This window comes from Blennius ocellaris (genome assembly GCF_963422515.1).
Source record: "Blennius ocellaris genome assembly, chromosome: 5".
NCBI lineage: Eukaryota > Metazoa > Chordata > Actinopteri > Blenniiformes > Blenniidae > Blennius > Blennius ocellaris.
This window is the reverse complement of record NC_137654.1, coordinates 6,965,568-6,973,635: the sequence shown is the minus strand read 5'-3', so window position 1 is coordinate 6,973,635 and position 8,068 is coordinate 6,965,568.

Here is an 8,068-nt window from a genome sequence, read left to right as displayed (position 1 = left end):
AGAAGTAATTAGAAGAAAAAAAATCCAAGATAAAAGTCAAACTAAAGCAACAGCTGGCAGTAATTTAGCGAGGCTTTGGTGCACATGCCACGTTATATTGCACTCAGTGGTGCATCGGGAAATCTTTCACATAAATCCAGTTGGTTTCCACCGACTTTACTGATTTCAAAAGAACTCAGTAGTGTTTTATTGGAGTTTTATTGGATTACTGTGATTCCTGCATCGTGAGCTGTGTTGCCAGTTGAAATCGCTCATAAAGTGCAAACTGAGGCAGGATCACATTCCTGCGTCCTCGTGCCGATACCCCCCCCCCCCGCAGGCGTCATGACGCACCGAGTTGTAACTCAGTAAAACCTGTTTACTGCACCGGCTTGTCCTCCAACGCCGCGGCGTCAATCACCGCTCGGCTGTTGACGGTCCGTGGCGTTGGAGGACGGCTGCTGGCGGCTCCTCCCCGCACCGGCTCTTTGTTGCCACATCACTGTTCTTTATTGGGTTTTCAGGAATGAGGAAGTGTGCGAGGCGGCATCTTTTACGGGAAGGCGGCCGGCGGGTGGGAGGGGCGGGGGAGGGGGGAGGGAGGGAGGGAGGGGTGGGAACGCACGTGGGCGGAGGGGTTGTGACACGTATTTACGAAAGACTGACCGGAAGAGCTGGACGAGAGGGAGGCAGAGAGTCCTGCAGGAGAAGTTTGAATTACATCTCTCAGCTTACACACACACACACACACACACACACACACACACACACACACACACACACACACACACGGTCGCCCAGTCTGTTACTACTACTACAGCCTCTTGGCACATCTGCGATTGTTGTGAAAGCCGTTTTAGCCAAAAGGAGAGGTTGTTCTGAAGAAGGACTTGTTGTATCCTGAGGCAATCTTTACAGCATGTTCTCTGTCGCAACGCCGTCGAGGGTTCCACTTTCAGGCCATCGTGGTCGGACAGAACGAGCAGCGCAGAGCAGCGACTGGACCCATTTAAAACCCAAATACGACACAGATCACGGCTCTGATCTGCCAAAGTAGAAAACGTGGCGTAAAACTCCATTCAGTCCCTCTGTTCATTCATCGACCTGTCAGGAATAAGGCGTACCGGGCGGCTCAAACAAAACACTGGGCGGAGTTTATATGAATAGGTTTCTCACTGCAACTGTTTTAACAGTGTGTGAAAAGAAGCCACGAACCAGTTTCGCCTTCAACCGAGATGCTTCTGTTATTGAGGCGATAATCTCTTTTCCGTTTGTCTGTGTCAAATTCCTACGTTGCACTCCACCCATACTGTATTTTTATTGATTTATTTCCTTTCCCTTTGTTTTGTTTGGAGTTTTTTTGCCAGTAATTCCTCTGATAGGTCCAATAACTTCTTCCACCAACACAACGCCATCGTATCCTGTTTCATTTTTTGGCAAATTTAAGCAAACAAACCTGGAGGCAATGCAGATTCAATTCAATTCAACTTTATTTATATCGCATCACAAAAACACAATCATTTCTCGGTGCTTTAAACAGAGAGAAACCCAACAAACCCAACGGATCAGGGTAAACAGAGTCCAAGCTCGAGTCTAAATTACACTAAAGGTCATTGAGCTCAATTAACATCTTTCTAAGCCCCGCCCCCCATAGTTACTGTTGCTAACTTGGATAAGCCATTGGTAGTTGGATGTGATTGGTTCAGGGTTCAGCCTAAGGTTCATTGACAGACAACTGCTTTTATATATGTAATGCAATGGGTGAAATTCTAACAGATTATCTGACAATAATGAGAATTAGAGCCTCTGTGGGCTCAGTTATTCAATCAAAATGTCTGCATTTGATCATTTCTGCTTTAAAAAGCATCTAATTTTGCAATATTTAAGGGTTAATATGCGGTAAAACTGACCCCACGCCGACCGGCTGTGTCTGACGCGGATGTGTCGACGTGGCTCGGTGTGTTTCTTGCGAGTGTGTGAAGCGCCTGGACCCGGCGCTGCAGTGTGACTTCCCCTCGGTCACCGGGAGCCGAGGAGACAGAGCAGGATGACCTTTTCCCTTAAAGTCCCAGTGAAATGAAAATTCGACCTCCAAAACACTCTGGCTGTCGCTTCTAGGATCCTTTTTATGCTAACTGGCCGAATGTTAAAACATGGCAATCAGCGAGAAAGTAGCCGATAAACAGCGTTATTTTCACTGCTGGGCGGAGCTTCTGACAATAATAGAGTGACGTCACGAGTTGTGCACACGCCCAAGTTGTGTTTACATTATGGAGGATCAGAGTTTTGACCACGAAGAGGCTGAATTTAACGATATTTCATCATCATCATCATTTCAAACCCAGTGATTGATGAAGAAGACACAGAAGGGTCGTTCTGCCATCGGTGACCCCGTCTGGAACATGTTTGAGGAAGCAGAAGACGCTTCGTCCTCCATTCGTCCTCGTCTCCTCAGCAGCCGCCAGTTTTCACCTTTGAGGCGTCCTGACTTTTGACAGAACGACCGGCTTCCTGGATCATGTCGAAGCGCTTTTCCGACTGTGCGGAATCACCGAAGATGAGTCCAGGTATGACTTGATCGTCTACTAGCCGCTAGCTAGCTGTTCCCGCCGCCTGTGCTCCTTTTCTCCTCTCTCGGTCTCTTCCAGGCTCAATCTTTCGTCAAGGCTCATAAAACGCCGACTATAACTTCAAAACACTGTTAAAACTTGGATATTTAAGAGGGAAACAAGCTAATATTAACACAACAGATGGAGATCTGCACAACTCTTGACGTCACGCTCACGAAGAAGGATTCCCCCGACTTCCTCGGCTGGAGATTCAAAATTCAAATAACTTTGTTATGCGACAGCAGTGGTGGGGCAGAGTCGGAGGAACCTTAGAAGTAGTACCCAACTATCGTTTTTTGCAAAGTAGTGTTTTACATTTCACTAGGACTTTAAAGGATGCGGCGGCGGCGGCGGCAGCCGGCACCATGTGTAATGTGGTGAGTCAGCTCGGGAGGAATGCGGCACTCCCACCGGCATCTCCTGGAAACCTCCGCTCAGGTTCTCACAGGGAGACGGAGGAGCAGGCGGCGTGGGAGGGATGACCTTCTGCTCGCCCTTCTTTCTCTTCTTAATCTCCTCTGATCTATCAACGGCCTCCATTCTTGTGAAAAGCCTCCTTTTAGCAATCCTCCTTGTTATTCACCCGGACCGCGGGACACCTTCGGCAAACAGTGTGTGTGCTTTTCACAGACGGGCGCTTTCCTGTAACTGCGGCGGTCTGGAACAGGAACTGCCTTCCTGAGATGAAACCCGAGTCTTATCTCTGCTTCCGACCCCCGTCGTCTGTTGACAGTCCGTCCAATCATTTACGAGTGCAAACAAAAACAGGGCGCAATGACTTGCAAATTTCAGTAAGTAAACACTTAATTGATGATAGCGCACAGATAACGTGTTAGATGAACATCATGTAAGGTCGCGTGGCTTCATGAGAATTTCATCAAATCTCAATTGTTTCTTTGCATTTTTCCCAAACTTTATTTTGGAAAGCACGTGATTAAAAGTCGGCGGACGGCCTGGTGTGAAGTGACGCTTGCAGACGCAGGCGTAGATGCTAATGCTAACATGCTAACGCAAGGCTTGATGGTTGCTTTTATTTCAAAAAGGACTGATCTAGTGAAGGTTTGCATGTATAAATTCACCTGCAAATGCATTATAATATGAATACACATTACATTGACATACACTGTAAGTATTCTACATTGGACAATTTAATTTTAAATTTTAACTTCGATATTACTTATTTGGGTATTGTTTGCACTGTTATTCATGTCTCTTGTTTTGTTTCTGTGTTTTGAATAAATTCTTCATATTGTGTAAACTGTACCGGGCCTTAGATCCGTTTCTCATTCTGATTATTGTGTGCAACACGTATGGAAGCAAAGTTGCAAAATAACACACATTATCCATTTAATGTATTTACTTAATGATTATGGAACATCTACACGTCGATGCACTTCTTGTTCCTCAACTGGCTCACCACCACTTTTAATTGTGGACTTTGTTATTAGATATTTTCTGTATTTAGCAGCTTCCCATATACATGTTCAAACATTTGTGGATGTCAGTTAATGTCAGCGTTTCTCTGCAATTTACCAAGTGTTTTACATCCGTTAATAAAATCAGGTCTAAAGATTTAAATAGCAGCACATCTAAAGCTCATTAACCAACACACTATTTCTCATTTAATCTGTACGCAAAGCAAAAGTTTAGGGAAAAGTTTGTGCCGTAGCTTTTTTCCTTAAATTTCTGGACTTTCCACTTGTAGGTATGTGAAGACCACGGGCGCCATTTTCTTCCCGATTCGTGATCCGCGTTATGGTCAGTGACGCTACGTCTTACCTGGAAAATGTGCTTTCTGATTGAATAACGTTGCAGAATTCCTCTGGAATGACGGAGTCGGGAAACTTGTCCTCGTCTAGGTTGTATGCAGTAGTATGGTAGTAGGGTGTGGGAGCTATCAAATGTATTTCAGACCAAGAGCAAAGTTAAAATATAGATTATTATTCCTTCAGACTGAAGAGTATAAAGAGACACGCCTTTTCTGAAAGTTTCATTGACATATCTTGATTATTCCACTAATTATTAAACTTGATTTGCCAATAAATTCCTTATTTGTTAATATATCTGAATGGTTTTGGTGTCATTTTCTTCATTTTTATACACTCTAATAAATGGATTTTTGGGATTAATCTACTGAAGTTTTCCTGAATTTGTGGACTTTATTATACGATATTGTGTCTTTTGTGTCCCTTCTTGAAATCTTTTATGAATCTCTGCTGTTACTCGTTCTTCTCCTGAAACGTTCCCCTATAACTGACCATCTGCCTTCCAATTCCATTGTGTTGGATTTTCCTTGATCCAATATCTCCATGATCACCTAGAGCCGATGAGCAAGGGATCCTGTAATACGTCTACTTGAAGACTCACAAACGTTACGCTGCTTGTATGTCTTGACGTGAGCATGTGATCTACACAATGTCAGTATAACCTTTGTGTGTTTTCTGGGATTTCAGAGTCTCAGCATTGTGTCGGAGGATGTTGGAATTCTGTCTCTCCCCCCCCCAGATAGACCGATATGGTTTCGAGCTAGAAAGCAAATCCACACATCTTCCAAAACGTTGGCTTCCCCCTTTAAGTGATTAGACATTTATAGAGGCTTGAGAGAGTCCAGCGAGCACCGCGGCAGAACCCTTTTTTGGCGATTTTGTCCGGAACCATTCTTCGGCGCGTTCCCGACCTCCCCTTCCCATAACCTTTGGGATTGGAGGAGCCGCCGCCTCCCCCTCCTGGAGCCTATCAGCTGCTCGGGGAATTAAGCCGGAGAGAAAGTCAGGGTCACCGCTGGCTCAGACGAGTTACTCCCACTACCCTGGAAACCCAACAGGCATCCTGGAGACAAACACAGAGCCACTGAGCTACCCCTGTGAGGTCCCGGACTCCCACAGTTCCCAGCCGGGCCCTGGGAAAAATACTCATTGAAAATGTTTGAACCGAGGCAAATAAAGAGAAGAGGCTGCTCGAGTGTGTTTGACGAGACCCAACCAGCCTGGTTCAACTCACAAACTCCCAATTTCTTCCCAAGTGTCTTGTTTCCTTCTGGCACATGGAGAAAGAGAAGCCGGTCATCCTGGCACCGATCCACCTCAACCCTTTCTCATCACTAAACACACAACATTCAGTTTCACTCTGATCTGGGTGAAGAATCTTTTTTTTTAAGCTTCCTGAAGGTCATTCACTTTGTCCCATGAAAGGTCACCTGATTATGATGTGGAAATCCACGACTCTTTATTGGCTCCCTGCAGCTTTCACATGACGTGTGAGGAAAATAGTGTGTTTACATGCTAAATAAGTGCTAAATGTTTAGAACCCAAAACAAATAATACAGCTGTTTGAGTCAAAGCACCTGAGCTATCCCAATATATAACACCTAAAATGAAGCCCAAATAAAACAGTCAAAGTGTCTAAGATGGCAAAGACCGGTTAATGTGTTTAATACAACAATAAACTATTAGTCGTTCTTCGCTGTGGTACCGCAGTTTGGGTAAAAATAGCATTATAAAACATTATAAACATTAAACTCTACGTCGATCAGTTGGATTATCCTTGTTAAATAATACCTGTTTTGTATTCATCATGTTTGAAATCGTGTCTATTGTAGTTTTTCCATTATGTCTGTTTTATTCAAAGTATTTTCAACACTTCCATTACATTTTAGTCTTCTTATCAGAATTATACTTTTCCATTAGTATCTGGTGTGTACTTATAATAGCATGTTGTATTTCATATTAATTACGTCCTTTAGCATCTATTCACTTTTTAACATTAGCATCTACTGTATTTCCATTACTTCTAATAGCTTCGGTTGTGTTGTGACTGTTTCAATAAACATTCTCCTGTACATCTAGTTGTACTAATATTTATTGTGGAATATTTCTATTCCCATCTATTATACTTCCAGCATTTCCATTGGCATAAATTGTATTTGTGGTACTTCTATTATTGTCTATTATATTTTCATTAGCTGATACTCAATTGATAGCATTTTTCTGAGAATCTGTTATAGCCCAAATGATTCATTTGCAACAATTATATTTATTGCAAGGTTGTCAAAATTGATGTGTTATGCAGATTAATCCATGAATGTTTTTAAAAATTAGCTTTAATTTATGTTCCCATTAGCCTTTATTCTATGCATCCATTGGCATTTCTCATATTTAAAGAATGTACATGAGTGTTTATTGTATTTTTCCACATTAACATGTGTGCGTACTTTTAGTATTCCCATTACTTTGAGTATCCTCATTATTCCCAATTTGTATTTCCAGTATTTCCATCAACGGTCGCCACCCCTCCTCCCCCCCGTGGGATCTGTTGACAGAGAGCGAGGGCACCTTTTTTTTTTCTTCTTTTTTTTTAATGTGAGTCATTCACAAAAATGTCAGAAACAAAGGCAACGGCATCAACGTCTTCATGTGGCTACAAGCAGAGTGAGAACGACCGGCGGCTGTCTTCCCATGTGAATCGGAGCAACCGGGCGACATTTACAACGTTGACTCTGGGACTGAAGCGTCATTCCTAACGAGGCGATGAACGCCGGCTCTGCGGGGGGAAAAAAACACAAAAAAACTGTGTTTGAATTCATTCATTCGACGTTCTCCTGCTCCCCGTGTGCAGCGAATGTTACCATGCAGAAAACGTTTCTCACTGGGACTGTAAATAAACTGACACAGTTACGACAACTCCTCCAGTTTTCAATTTAACGACTGAACGTGCCGTTTTTTTGTCAGTGTTCACTCGCTGCAGGAGGGACGGAGGACCACCAGTGGATATGAGCCACTGCAGCGCATTAGAGCCTTTAAAACGCTCGTTTCCAAAAAGTTCCCTTTCTTTCATTAAAGGAATTTACTTCACAGGCTAACAACTTTTTTGATGTTTTCTCGCACGTACCTTAAGGATTTAGGTGATGAAGATATACTTTAAACGAGGTTAAATTCAACAACTTTCTTGTTATCTCAAATTACAAATACAAGTTTAAAGTTACAATCTTCTAAAACTGGCAAACGTTTAGTCAAATCCTGGATAAAAGCGGAGCGACCATTACCATGATGAAGGAAACCAAAGAGGGCTAACAGTGAGCTAAAAGCACGATAACCAGCTGAGGGACAAATTCACACAAGGTTCTGGAACGGCTGGAATATCAACGGACATCTGGACGTCATCAAAAATGTCACATTTTGCAGACTTTTTTTTTAATAAGTGTAATGATACTAGCATATTTCTCAGACTCATCCTCTCAATTTAGCATTGAAGCTAATGCTAATTTAGACTTGGCATTAGAGGGCGCTACACACTGTGCAACTTTCAGTTCCTCCAGGCCAAAGATAGCAATCGTGGGATAAAAGAAATCTAAATCCTGCACCCAACGACAAGCTGCGATAAAATCCAGATGTTGTCAGACATTTGAGGGGACGTTGACGCTGCCGCGGCCGGTTTGTTGCATTTCCATGTAGCGCGTTCTGTTGGAAAGCAGCAAACGCTAA